Genomic DNA, 14,588 nt, shown 5'->3' on the forward strand with positions numbered 1-14,588 from the left:
TAAAAATCTGTATGTGTATCCCTCTTCTTTTTTTTAAAGAAAAGTTGTAAGAAAAAAAAAAGAAAACTATCTCAATGAGGAGAGAACTTGGGTAAAATACTACTGTCTTAGTTAGGGCTCTTACTGCTGTGAACAGACACCATGACTATAAAGGAAAACATTTAATTTGAACTGGCTTACAGTTTGAGGTGTTTAGGACATTATTGTCGTGGAAGAAATCATGGTAGCATGCAGGAAGGCATGATACTAAAGAAGGAACTGAGAGTGCCATATCATGATCTGTAGACAGCAGAAGTAAAGGCCACACTAGGTCTAGCTTGGGCAAATGAGACCTCTAAGACTGCCCCCACAATGACACACTTTTTTCAACGAGGCCACAGTTATATCAACAAGGCCAGAGCTCCTAACAGTGCCACTCCCTGGGTCAAGTATTCAAACACATGAGTCTATGGGGGCCATTCCTGTTTACCTGCAGAATACAGTAGGCCAGTAAAGTTTGTGCCTATGATAAAAGTACTGCCCTGATTTTCTGTTGTAACATAATTAATTAATTCCAAGCATAATACTTTAAAAACAGTGATACTCATTTAATTGTCCTCCCTTACTTTTCTGGTATGACTGGACTCTCTTAGACAATTTCACATAAGTTTACTCATGTTGTTGTGGTCAGATGTTGGCCAAGATAGAAGTTATTTCATACTCTTCTACATTAATATTGTGTGTTGCATGCTGGTTAGCTCTTGAGACTATCCACCAAATACCTTTGAGTGAGCTATTAATAAACCCACAGCTTCTTGCTGCATGACCACTAACTAGCTTCCAAAAATGGATTTGTTAGAAAAAAAATACAAGATAGAGAGTAGCACTCCTCATGAGCATAATTGAAAATAAAATAACACATTATTTCTGTGGGCTTTTCTACATTATAACTGAGACAATAACGCCATCCCTACTCAAAACAAGACAAATTAATCTCTAGTTCTCTGTGGGAGAGGAATAAGAAGAAGTACTTTAAGCAGTACAAACAGATTGAGCAGGAAAATGTACATGATGTGGGAACTAAAAGGAAATTGGAGGGTAAATTAGATCAATAGAAACAAGTATTGAGGACTTTGAAATCTTCAGGGAAGGCCAAGAAATATAGTAACAGTTAGAAAAAAGAGAAGTCAAAGGACACATTTTGTTTTGAAGATAAAAAAAAAACAGCATGTTTTCACAGTGATTGGTAATGACTGACTGACTAATAGAGGGAAAACAAAACAATGATGAAAAAATGAATGTCCCAGAAGCAAATTATCTGGAAAAGAGTAGTGAGGTTGGATTTAGCTAGGAGAATTAATTAATTCTTTCACACAAAGTCGTATGAATGAGTTTAGATATGTAAACTGTACTAGCTGGTTTTGTGTCAATTTGACACAAGCTGGAGCTATCACAGAGAAAGGAGCCTCAGTTGAGGAAATGCCTCCATGAGACCCAGCTGTAAGGCATTTTCTCAACTAGTGATCAAGGGCGCAGGGCCCAGCCCATTGTGGATGGTGCCATCCCTGGGCGAATAGGTCTGGGTTCTATAAGAAAGAAAACTGAGTAAGCCAGGGGAAGCAATCCAGTAAGTAACATCACTCTATAGACTCTGCATCAGCTCCTGCTTCCTGTCCTGCTTGAGTTCCAGTCCTGAATTCCTTTGGTGATAATCAGCATGTGGAAGTGTAAGTAGAATAAACCCTTTCCTCCCCAACTTGCTTCTTGATCCTGATGTTTTGTGCAGGAATAGAAACCCTGACTAAGACTTAAACATACAGTTAAAGCATGATTACTTTGGGAGTTGTTTCTATCTTTGCATGAATTAGGGAAAAAGTCATCAGGTAGAGTGGTGATGATATGAGAGGTGTTAGAAATTTGAAGGGAAAGGAAAAACTCTGGCATAGTTACCAGAAGGAGTGAGAGTAAAAAATTAGGGATTCATAAGGGTTAATCACAATTGAAGTTATCTATTTATATTCAATGTCTAAAATGACATATCTACATGGCTGTGAATGTGTTTTGGTTTATGTTGATTGATTAAATGGGTACAGGTTAAATGCAACAGGCAGTTCCATGGTCTTCCTAATTGACTACCAATTATATTCTGGCTATGAAAGTATTTGAGAGTGTGAGCGACATGACAGATACTTTTTATAGACTCAGTACACTACAGAGTTTAGAGGTCTCAGAGGAGGCTGTTCTAGTTACGTTCTGTTGTTTTGACAAATGCAATGATCAAAAACCAATTCTGGGAAGAAGGCTTTTACTTGACTTATAATTTATCATCTATCTTTTAGAGAAATATGATAGGAACTAAAGCAAGAACTTGAAACAGAAACCAAGGAAGAGTGCTGCTTTTTGGATTACTCATAAGTTTATTATTATGCTTAATTTTCTTAGATACCCCAGGACTTCTTGCCTAAGGAATGGTGCTACCCACAGTGAACTGGGCTTTCCTATATCAAATAACAATCAAGACAACTCACTACTAACACATTTCCATCGTCCAATCTTATCAGAGCAACCCCTCAATTGAGATTTCCTTCTCAGTTAACTCTAGGCTAAGTAAAGTTGAAAATTAAGCTAACATGAACAGAGAACACTGTTTTCCCCAATCCTCCTTGACCTCTGATGTTTACAATCTTTCCTCTGCCTTTGTGTGATAATCCTGAGCCTTGAGATGACTCGATATCATAAAAATGCCTCATTTATAGATGAGTACTCCATAGATATGTATTCTCTGCAGTTTGATCAGTTGTAAGTTTCTGTATTATTCTGAAGGACTGTTCACTACAAAAATAAGTTTCTCTGATGAGGAATGAAAGCTGCATTATTCTCTAAATATAGAGATAAATATTTGAAAGGTATTTTGACATCATGCCCATTTATCAAAATAATTGCTCTAGATTCACTCCTAGGACCTATGATCTGGCCATGAGTAGGGGGCTTCTTTGGATCTGGGGCATACATGTTCCTTATATATTTTGAAAATTAGTCTTCTAATAGCTTTAAGTCTCAAAAGTATTTTCTTGTGTTCTCTGGATTCTCTCTTTTGTTGACTGATCTCTTAGTTGTTGATGTTGATCTCTTAGTTTTAGATGTAATAGTATTTAATTTAATGTCTTCTGTGGTTTTGTTTATTCTTGTTTTACATTTGCCAGTGTTTTGAATTTTATACTTAAGAAAATCTTTTTAAAACAATGACATAAAAATTTCTTCTTATGTTGTCTTCTATATTTTTATTGTTTGGTAGTCCATATAAATTTTTAATATGTTTTGAATTCATTTTATGTATATGATGTTCAGCTTCATTCTTTTGCATGTGATTACCCAGTTTCCATAGCACCACATGTTGATGATAAGGCAATATATTTATGAAATACATTGTCAAATAAGGGAAGAATGATAAGCCTATAGAACAATGGGTTGGGTTGACTTGCCAGGAGCATGTAGCGTTCTAAATCTACTATTTGACCCTGATGATGAATTGGTCCATTCCTGTTCAGAGGTCTCATTTTCAGCACTAAATTTTCCTTGACCTTTGTGAAGGTCTCTGGATTAGGAGTATGATGCTCTTCTTTACAGTCTCTTCATATCTGCTATGGTATGCTGCAAAGAACACTAAGAACATGATGTTTTCATGGATTCATGATAAAGGAAGCCTCTGATTTTAACTCCATTTGTCTTTTACTCCACAAGTTCTTTATATTTTTCTTATTTATTAAAAAATTAAGTTTGCAGAAGAGTTGTCCTATCAACCTATGTGATGCTATTTCAGAAAATTATTATATTTTGAAATTTCACTGTTGATGTTCAATTTTACTCCTTTGATGAGTTTCACTTTTATATAACTATAATAGTAGTGAACCATATAAGGTGTAGTATAAATGTGTTCAGAGAATAGAATGTTAATACTTGAGTTGATAGAAAAAAAAATGTAGTTAAACTTTAGACTAAATTTGAAAGCACTTATTGTCTTGACAACAGAATAGGATAAATATGAGAAAAGAACAGATAAATCTTAGGTGAAAATAATGTAACAGTCATTGTTTACCTGAAGTACATGTTGCTGGGACATAAGTTTATCAATATGACTAAAAGGTTAAGTTTGAGCTTGTAATGGACCTAATGGAAAACACTTTAAAGAGTCTGCATACTCTTCTGTAAGGTTTAAAAAGCAAATAGAAGTTTCTGAAACAAGTAGGGGTCATAAAGCATTATATGATTTTTAAGAGAAACCATGCTTATTTGATACTGATCTTTTTATTGTTCTACTAAATATTTATTTCATCAATTTTGGCTTATTTTTTTTTAACGTGTATCCCCAAATTTATTATTTTTTATTTTTTTTATTTTTTTTATTTTTTTTAAAGATTTTAAACATTTTTTGCTTAAAATTATACATTTTTGTCAGTACTGTTTTTTCAGACATTAAAATAAATTTTACATAAAACCATGTGAATATGTTTTTTAGTCAGTACTTGATTTTTTTCAAGGGCTTGACAGTATGCATTGAAAACGTACTAGTTGCAATAAGCGTAAAGTACATGCAAAACAAAACGCAACATGGAAATAGTCAAAGTCTTCTTGTTTTGTGAATATATGTATAGTTTTTGTTTTCTTTATTTCTTGGACTTCATACAGTCTGAGAGTTGTTTCTGGGTGTGCAAGCCTCTGGGGTTAGCATCCCACTATCAGTGACTGCATATTATGTCTGTTCTTTTGTGACTGGGTTATCTCACTCAGGATGATCTTCTCTAGATGCAGCCATTTTCTTAAGAATTTGGTTAAGTCATTGTTTCTGGTGGCTGAGTAGTATTCCATTGTGTATATGTACCACAATTTTTGTATCCATTCGTCTTCTGAAGGACATCTGGGTTCCTTCCAGCTTCTGGCTATTATAAATAGAGAGGCTATGAACATTGTGGTGCATATATCTTTGTTGTGTATTAAAGTGACTCTGGGGTATATGCCCAGAAGTGGAATAGCTAGGTCTTCAGGTAGTACTATATCCAATTTTCTGAGGTATCGCCAGACAGATTTCCAGAGTGGTTGTATTAGCTTGCAACCCCACCAACAGTGAAGAAGTGTTCCTATTTCTCCGCAGCCTCGCCAGCATCTGCTGTCATCTGAGTTTTGGATCTTGGCCAATCTGACTGGTGTGAGGTGGAATCTTAGGGTTGTTTTGATTTGCATTTCCCTGATGGCTAAGGATGTCGAGCACTTCCTCAGATGTTTCTCGGCCATTCGGTGTTCCTCAACTGAAAATGATTTGTTTAGCTCTGTACCCCATTTTTTAATAGGGTTATTTGATTCTCTGGTGTCTAGCTTTTTGAGTTCCTTGTACACCTTGGATATTAGGCCTCTCTATCTGATGTGGTGTTGGTAAAGATCTTTTCCCATTCTGTTGGTTGCCGTTTTGTTTTCTTGACGATGTCCTTAGCCTTACAGAAACTTTGCAATCTCATTAAGTCCCATTTCTTAATCTTTGACCTTAGAGCTTGAGCCATTGGTGTTTTGTTCAGGAAATTTTCTCCTGTGCCTATGTGTTCTGAGGTTTTTCCTACTTTCTCATCTAATAGTTTCAGTGTATCTGGTTTAATGTGGAGATCTTTGATCCACTTACACTTGAGCTTTGTACAAGGAGATAAGAAAGGGTCTATTTTCATTCTTTTGCATGTTGAGTGCCAGTTGGACCAGGACCATTTGTTGAATAGGCTGTCCTTTTTCCATTGAATGTTTACTGCTCCTTTGTCAAAAATCAGGTGACCATATACATGAGGGCTCATTTCTGGATCTTCTATTCTATTCCATTGATCCACTTGCCTATTTCTGTACCAGTACCATGCAGTTTTCAGCACAATTGCCTTGTAATATAGCTTGAGGTCAGGGATAGTGATTCCCGCAGATGTTTTTTTGTTGTTGAGGATGGTTTTCGCTATTCTAAGTCTTTTGTTATTCCATATGAAATTGCACATTGATCTTTCCAATTCCATGAAGAACTGGGTTGGAATTTTGATGGGGATTGCATTGAATCTGTAGATTGCTTTTGGTAGGATGGCCATTTTTAAGATGTTGATCTTTCCAATCCATGAGCATGGGAGATCTTTCCATTTTCTAAGATCCTCCTCAATTTCTTTCTTTAGAGGTTTGAAGTTCTTGTCATACAGGTCCTTTCCTTCCTTAGTTAGAGTCACACCAAGGTATTTCATAGTTTTTGTAACTATTGTGAAGGGTACCTTTTCCCTAATTTCTTTCTCCACATGTTTGTCCTTTGAGTATAGGAAGGCTACTGATTTGTTTGAGTTAATTTTGTATCCGGCCACTTTGCTGAACTTGTTTATCAGCTATAGGAGTTCTCTGGTGGAATTTTTGGGGTCACTCAAGTACACTATCATGTCATCGGCAAAGAGTGATGTTTTTATCTCTTCCTTTCCGATTTGTATCCCCTTGATCTCCTTTTGCTGTCTAATTGCTCCAGCCAGGACTTCCAGTACTATGTTGAATAGGTAGGGAGAGAGTGGGCAGCCTTGTCGAGTCCCTGATTTTAGTGGGATTGCTTCAAGTTTCTCGCCATTAAGTTTGATGTTGGCTGTTGGTTTGCTGTATATTGCTTTTATTATGTTTAAATATGGGCCTTGGATTCCTGTTCTTTCCAGGACTTTTAACATGAAGGGGTGTTGGATTTTGTCGAATGCTTTCTCAGCATCTAGTGAGATGACCATGTGATTTTGGTCTTTAAGTTTGTTTATATGGTGGATTACATTGATGGATTTCCTTATGTTAAACCATCCCTGCATCCCAGGGATGAAGCCTACTTGGTGATGATGAATGATGGTTTTGATGTGTTCTTGGATTCGGTTTGCAAGGATTTTGTTGAGTATTTTTGCATCAATGTTCATAAGTGAGATTGGTCTGAAGTTCTCTTTCCTTGTAGGGTCTTTGTGTGGCTTAGGTACGAGGGTTATTGTAGCCTCAAAAAATGAGTTGGGTAATATTCCACCTGATTCTATCTTTTGGAATAGCTTGGCGAATATTGGTGTTATATCCCCAATAAATGTCTGATAAAATTCTGCACTGAACCCGTCTGGACCTGGGCTTTTTTTGGTTGGGAGGCTTTTGATGACTTCTTCTATTTCTTTAGGTGTTATAGGGTTATTTAGATGGTTTACTTGGTCCTGGTTCAACTTTGGGACCTTGTATCTGTCTAGGAATTCGTCCATTTCCTCCAGATTTTCCAATTTTGTGGAGTATAAGTTTTTGTAGTAGGATCTGATGATTTCTTGAATTTCCTTAGTTTCAGTTGTTATGTCACCACTTTCCTTTCTGATTTTGTTAATTTGGATACTCTCTCTTTGCCCTTTAGTTAGTCTGGCTAGGGGTTTATCAATCTTGTTGATTTTCTCAAAGAACCAACTCTTTGTTTTGTTGATTTATTCAATGGTTTTTTTTGTTTCTATTTGGTCTATTTCTGCCCTAATTTTGATTATTTCTTGCCGTCTACTCTTTTTGGGTATATCTGCTTCCTTTTGTTCTAGTGCTTTTAGCTGTGCTGTGAGGTTGCTGATGTGAGCTCTCTCCAGTTTCTTCTTGGAAGCACTTAGAGCAATGAGTTTTTCTCTCAATACTGCTTTCATTGCATCCCATAGGTTTGGGTATGTTGTGTTTTCGTTTTCGTTGAATTCTAGAAAATCCTTAATTTCTTTCTTTATTTCTTCTTTGACCCTGCTATCCTTTAACAGAGTGTTGTTTAGTTTCCATTTGTATGTGGGCATTTTGTTGTCTTTGTTGTTGTTAAAGACCAGCCGTAGACCATGGTGATCTGAGAGGATGCATGGGAGTATTTCAATCTTCTTATATCGATGAAGGCTCATTCTGTGTCCAATTATGTGGTCAATTTTTGAGAAGGTGCCATGGGGTGGTGAGAAGAAGGTGTATTCTTTTACTTTAGGATAGTATGTTCTGTATATATCTATTAATTCTAGTTGGTTCAAAGTCTCTGCTAGTTTTGCAGTGTCCTTGTTCAGTTTCTGTTTCCCTGATCTGTCCATTGGTGAGAGTGGGGTGTTAAAGTCTCCCACTATTATTGTGTGGGGTGAAATGTATTTTTTGAGCTTTAGTAGAGTTTCTTTTATGACTGTGGGTGATTTTTTATTTGGAGCATATATGTTAAGGATTGAGAGTTCCTCCTGACAGATTTCCCCAGTAATGAGTAAAAAGTGTTTTTTTTTATCTTTTTTGATAACTTTTGGTTGGAAGTTTACTTTATTCAATATTAGAATAGCCACTCCAGCTTGCTTCTTGGAGCTGTTTGCTTGGAAGTTTTTTTCCCACCCTTTTACTCTGAGATAGTATCTGTCTCTGTCTCTGAGATGAGTTTCCTGTATGCAGCAAAAGGCTGGATTTTGTTTATGTATCCAGTCTGATAGTCTATGTCTCTTTATTGGGGAGTTGAGACCATTTATGTTAATAGATATCAAGGAATAATTGTTTCTGTTTCCTGCCATTTTTGCTTTTTTGGGTTGAGTTGTGTCTGTGTTTTTTTCTTTAGTTTTCTTGTTTAGGAGTTTTCTTGTTTTTACTAGGCTGTATTTTCCCTCCTTGTATTGGGTTTTCCACCTATAATTCGTTGTAGTGCTGGGTTTGTGGTCAGATATTGTGTGAATTTTGATTTGTCTTGAAATATCTTTGTCTCTCCATCGATGGTGATTGATAGTTTTGCTGGGTATAGCAGCTTGGGCTGGCACTTGTGCTCTCTTAAGGAGTGCATGATGTCTGTCCAGGCTCTTCTAGCTTTCATAGTCTCTATTGAGAAATCGGGTGTGAGTCTGATTGGTCTGCCTTTATATGTTACCTGACCTTTTTCCCTTACTGCTTTTAGTATTCTTTCTTTACTTTGGGCACTTGATGTTTTTACTATTATGTGTCGGGAGGTATTTCTTTTCTGGTCCAACCTATTTGGAGTTCTGAAGGCTTCTTTTATGCTCGTGGTCATCTCATTCTTGAGGGTAGGAAAGTTTTCTTCTATGATTTTGTTGAAGATATTTACTGTGCCTCTTAGTTGATACTCTTCTCCCTCTTCTATTCCTTTTATCCTTAGGTTCGGTCTTCTCATTGTGTCTTGTATTTCCTGGACATTTTGGGTTAGGAGCTTTTTGTTTTTTGCATCTTCTCTGGCTGTTTTGTCTATGTTTGCAATGTTGTCTTCTGCCCCCGAGATTCTCTCCTCGATCTCTTGTAATCTGTTGGAAATGCTTGCTTCTGTGACTCCTGATTTCTTTTTTTGGTGTTCTGACTCTAGGGTTATCTCTTTTAGTGCTTTCTTTATTGTGTCAATTTCTGTTTTAATTTCCCTCTTCCATTCCTTTATTTCTTTGGTTCTGTTTTCGTCTCGTTCTTTGAGTTCTTTGAGTGTTTTTCTTGTTTCTTCTTTAAAAGCTTCTGAATCTTTTTGCTTTTCTTCCCTTTCTTGTTTAAGTAACTCTATCAGCGTCTTGAGGCATGTTTTCAGGTCTGTGTCTTCTTTCTCTGGAGTGTTTGGAATTCCTATGTTTGCTACTATCGGAGAGCTGGGTTCTGGTGTTGCTAGATTGTCTTGGTTTCCTTGGGATATACTCTTTCTCTTTCCTCTTGCCATTTTGTTGTCAGTGATATGTTCTTGCCTTTCCCTTGTATTTGGTCTGTGTCCCTGGTACACTTTCCGCGTGCACTCCTCAGAGATCTCTCTACTCCCCAGCAGCCCAGGTTCCGGGTGGCAGCTGGGACAGGCTCTGCTCTGCGTCCTGAAGTCGCCCCCGGGTGGGAACAGACGTTCCTAAGATCTGTTCCTGGTCACAGATGCTCAGCCTCTCTGATCCACCTTTCCGGCTGGCTGTTGGGCCAGGCCCTGCTCTGTGTCCTGAAGTTGTCTCAGGGTGGGAACAGAAGTTCCTAAGATCTGTTCCCGGTCACTGGATCGGGGAGGACAGGGCAGGTCAGGGCAGGGGGTGCCCTTTCCGTGTGCACTCTGCAGAGATCCTTCTGCTCCCCTGCAGTCTAGGTCTCCCACTCACCAGTTGCTCAGCCTGTAGGAGCCGCCTTTCCGGCTGGTGGTTGGGCCAGGCTCTGCTCTGCATCCTGAAGTTGTCTCTGGGTGGGAACAGAAGTTCCTAAGATCTGTTCCAGGTCACAGTAGCTCAGCCTGTACGAGCCGCCTTTCCGGCTGGTGGTTGGGCCAGGCTCTGCTCTGCGTCCTGAAGTCGTCTCCAGGTGGGAACAGAAGTTCCTAAGATCTATTCCCGGTCACTGGATCGGGGAGGACAGGGCAGGTCAGGGCAGGGGGTGCCCTTTCTGTGTGCACTCCGCAGAGATCCCTCTGCTCCCCCGCAGCCTAAGTCTCCCACTCACCAGTTGCTCAGCCTGTCAATTTTGGCTTATTTTATTTACTTTTATTTTAGTGTTTTCACCCCAGCATGAATATTTTTAAAATTTTAAGTAGCCTTAACTTTTTTGGTATATGTCAATGGACATTAATATGTTTAATTATTTACCAGAGCTTTTGGAAGCAACATAGCCTTACCCTGAAACCACAAAAAATGTGAGTACATCATATAAAAGAGCATAAAAGTTCAAAGGTGGCAGATTGTTATAATATATGCAGAGGAAACACAGCAGCACTGTTATACACTAGGACATTAGTTCTCTCTGTCCACATCATGTGAGTAGCTGCTTGAGGTAATCGATTTTCTGCAGAGGCATGAAAGTGTTTTCTCTTGCTTTGAAAGGACAGCACACCCAGGGCATCTTTCACTCTTATTGATTTTAAATCACATTCAGTGACTGACTTTGAATCATCAAGAGGGTTTCCCTGGAGTTAAAGCACCAGAAAGATTTAATTAGAGACTTGCAGTCTAGATGAAAGACACCAATAATATCAGACTTAGAATCTGAATGAAAATCTCTTTTGGTGCTGATTGATAGAGGAAAAAAATGTGTCTTAATTGTTTCCAAAATAATTGCTGAGGAGACGTGGAGCACCTTAAGCTTAGGGTCTCTGCACTACATTATCTTCTCGACAGTAAAGTCCAACAGATGCCCTGACCCAGACCAGCTTTTCTGGGCAAGTTTTCAGTTTATTTGACTAAAATTTTGGGTAGCATTTTAAAGGCATTGCAAAAGACATGCCATCCCTAAATTGAATATTCCATGGTCTGAAATTATTTACAGAAGTCTAGTTCATGGCGTATATAAATATCTCACATTTAAGATTTAAAAGTAGCCAAGCATATTACCTGCTAAGCAGTTAAAATGTGCAACTAGAAGAAGGTTTCCAGTGTCACCTAAAAATGATTTCAGGTATTAATTTCAGCAATATTTATACTTCCTGTCACCTTATGATACTTTTCCTTCAAAATGTGTACATTGTTTAAAATTTATGAACCAGTAGGAAAATTTCTCTGGGACAAAACTTCCATGATTATAATTATTAGAATTTAGGATATGCATCCATTTGCTAAATTAATCACTGTCAAATTACTTTCCAAAATAGTTGCATCTGTATGCAGTCTGCATTCATATTGACAGTACATTATCCCATCATCTCAATCAAATACCACGTTACCAAACTTCCTAATTTTCTACTATTAAATAAGAAGTACAACTCTGTGTATTTCTATGTTATGTTATTGAAGTAAATCAGATTCTTTGTCTTGAAGTCACTTGCCTAAAGAAAGTCTCAGATCTAGATGTATCCCTTATGATTTCCCGTTTCATTTAACATAAAAGATGGGCAACTTCTTCAAATAATTTCTTTCCATAGGGAATTGCACTCTATAGAGTATTGAAGAAGGTAGATCCCCAACTAATTGCCCACCAGTTCTTAATCATTTGGGATTCTTAACAAGCGTTAAAGTAAAGCTACAATTGTGGGTTTTTTTTTTTTAACATTAATCACCTAATACAGTTTGATCAGTTACAACTATAAAAAGATCATTCGTTTGCTTCATTTTTATTAGTCATATAAACAAGAACTAGAGAACAAAATAATTAACTCGGTGGGTAAAAAATGTGTATTGTACTTCAAAAAGACACAAGTTTGGTTATTAGCAACTCCATAGGGTAGCTCCGGATCTCTATAACTCTATCTTCTAGAAATATGAAACCCTCAATTAAATATAAATTGTAATTCATCTGGAGGTAATTCAGTGATTAAAAACTCTGGTAAAATATACATTTGATCCCTTGTAAGCAGTAAATAGATGTTTTCCAATGTAGTTGTCTAATTTCCTTCATAACTCTGTGCAGTGAGTTCTCTTGAAAGGTTATAAATTATGTTTAATGTATATGTAAAAATCAAAACATGAAGCTAATGTGTAATGTTAACCTACGATAGTGATTTTTGTGCAAAATTAAAGTGAACTATTCACACAACTCCCCAGTCAATTGTTTTCAGAGGAAAACCTTTACTCTTTTTTTAAATTTACATGTAAAGTAAATATTATGCTGAGTTCATAAACATAGATTAAATATACTTTTGTGATTTAACATTTTACTATAATCATATTTTAAAAACATAACTTTTCAATGCATTAAATGCACCTGGATGGAGAGAGGTAAATATCCAATTACTGTTAATGTAGGGGAAATGTTTTTGTATTTCTAAATAGCAAACACTCCTAAATTCTAAACTCAGGCAATGTATGTAATATCACTATATAGAGAATTCAGAAAAAATTATAAGGAACAGCTTTTCTAAAACGGTCTTAAAGGACTGTAAGACAGCACCAGCTGCATCATTTTGAATGTAATTTTTTTACAAATAACTTTTAAATAATTACAGGTGTTTTTGTAGACCAAAATGATAATAATATTCAATAAGAGAATCCCTGTACATAAATGTAAGCTAATAAGTAATAATATCTGGTTATTAAAAAAAGTCTGCTATAAACATGGTATAGCATGTGTCCTTATTATATGTTGGAGCATCTTTGGGATATAAGCCCAGGAGTGGAATAGCTGGATTCTCAGGTAGTACTATGTCAAATTTTCTGAGAAACTGCCAGACTGATTTCCAGAGTGGTTGTACCAGCTTGCAATACTGGAAAGAACCCAGATGTCCTTAAACAGAGGGATGGATACAGAAATCATGGTACGTTTACACAATGGAGTACTACTCAGCTATTAGAAACAACAACTTCATGAAATTCCTAGTCAAATGGATGGAACTAGAAACTGTCATCCTGAGTGAGGTAACCCAGTCACAAAAGAACACACATGGTATGCACTCACTGATAAGCAGATTAAAGCCACATAAAGCTCTGAATGCCCCAGAAACAATTCACAAAGCTTATGAAGCTCAAAAAGAAGAAAGGCCAGAATGTGGATGCCTCAGTCTTTCTTAAACACTCATGGGTAGAAATACAGGGTCAAATAGAGGAGCAGGGATTGAAGAAAAGATCATCCAGAGACTGCCTCCCCTGCGGATCCACCTCATATGTAGCCACAAAACCCAAGCACTATTGCTGATGTAAAGAAGTGCTCACTGGCAGCAACCAGATTTGGATGCCTCAGAGGCTCTGCCAGAGTCATACCGTTACAGCTGAGGATGCAGCTAACCATCAGACTGAACACGGGGACCGCAATGAAGGGCTAGACAAAGGATAAGAGTTTGCAACCTAATGGGAAGAAAAACATTATCAACCAACTGAACACTCCACAACTTCTGTGAACTAAACCATCAATCATTGAGCACCCATAGCTCCAGGTGCATATGTAGCAGGCTCCAGTTGCCTATGGAGTAGAGGATAGCAGTGTCTGGCATCAGTGGGAGAAGAGGCCTTTGGTCCAATGAAGGCAAGTTTTCCCTGTGTAGGGGAGTGCCAAGACACTGAGGTGGAGAGGGTGATTGGGAGAAGGAGCATAAAAGCAAGTGGAATGGGAGGGTGTATAGGAGCAGGAGGGTATATAGGAGCAGGAGAAAGGGGATAAAAAATGTAAATACAGAGAATATACAATAAAATAATGAAAAAATAAGTAATAATAATATTTCCTCTGAAGATATTTTTCTAAGCAATATAAGGAATATGTAACTTTATTGTAATGTTTTATTACAGAAAAATGACAAATACAGATCATAATTATAAAGAGCTCTCGTGAAAAAAAAACATGCATGAAGATAAATACACACATGTGTTTGGTTTACTCCTGGTTAGAAAAATATATATACAGGTTTTATTATACAACAGGGATACTAGTTATTTTATTTTTCCCTTGCGGAATTCATGTATTTATACAGCATTTGCAAGTTAAATTCAAGTTTTAAAATAACTTCATTTTATGATTGATTCTGCAATTTTGTAGTTATTTTTAAAAGTGTTCTAAACACAAGGGAACTCAATACTTAAACTATGTAACTAGCTGCTGAAATAATATGTGATTATTTGTCCTAATGTCGATTTTCCATTGCTTCAATTCTTCAGTTTTTAAAATGTGTCCATTTACTCATTCAGAAATAACACCACTATTCTCTACAATGTGACTATAAATTATTACCACAATAACACTATGAAAAATGGTTGTATTTCCATTTT

The sequence above is a fragment of the Micromys minutus genome (genome assembly GCF_963924665.1).
Source record: "Micromys minutus genome assembly, chromosome: X".
Classification (NCBI taxonomy): domain Eukaryota; kingdom Metazoa; phylum Chordata; class Mammalia; order Rodentia; family Muridae; genus Micromys; species Micromys minutus.